The following is an 890-nucleotide window of genomic DNA, read 5'->3' as shown; positions in this document are numbered from 1 at the left end:
CATATGCCCTATTTCTGTTCAAAGCCGTTCCTCATCTAGATAACTGTGCACGTTTGAATGTGAGTCAATTCGGGTTTGAGTCATTGTGACAGAAAGTCCAGAGCAGTGGCTTCCTGACATCGTAGCTTTACCTCTCCCTAGTACCCACGTAATTTATCTCATCTAGGGTCCCTCCAAGGATTGGGATAGTAGATTTATCCTTCTGCTCATCAACCCTAGTAAGGACTCATGATTCCAGATTGGGGCCAGCCATCCAATTCTTGCCTCTTCACTTAACCTAGATAAAAAGATGGAATAAGGACACAGGCACAACTTTTAAAGACATATTCCAAAGCCACTCAGATCAGTGTCCAGGACTGACAATGAACTGCAAGCAGGCTGGAGAGGCAGCTTTTATCTTTTAGACTGCTCTTCCCCCAACCACAAACCACACTCCTAAAAGGAAGAAGGAGCATTAACAAGAGAACCTGGCCACAATGGGCTTAATATGCCAGGAATAACAATTATAACAATCTATTTAAGTACATATAATTTTTCTACTGAAATGGTAATTTAACTTTTTCTGAGCTATCTTAAGTATTTTTGTGAGAACCAGAGTAACAAGCTCCCACAAAGCCAGAATTCAGAATTAGCAAATGCTTGCAATTCTTTCAGGGTAAAGAACTCAGATGTCCTCTGACAGCCTGCCCAGTCCATTCTTTCCTTTCACTTACAGAGGGGATCACTGTTCTCAATCTTTTTCTTCCTGGTGGGAAACTGAGAATTACATAAATAACAACCAGCAACCAGAACAGCACTGTAAGAAACTGTGCATGGGGTATACATATCACCTTGACAAATTATTTTCACTCTGTCTTTTCCAGGGCTCGCTGTCCACAACAGATCTATCA

This window comes from Microtus pennsylvanicus, chromosome 6, assembly GCF_037038515.1.
Source record: "Microtus pennsylvanicus isolate mMicPen1 chromosome 6, mMicPen1.hap1, whole genome shotgun sequence".
In the NCBI taxonomy this organism is placed as follows: domain Eukaryota; kingdom Metazoa; phylum Chordata; class Mammalia; order Rodentia; family Cricetidae; genus Microtus; species Microtus pennsylvanicus.
Note: the sequence above shows the minus strand (reverse complement) of the source record.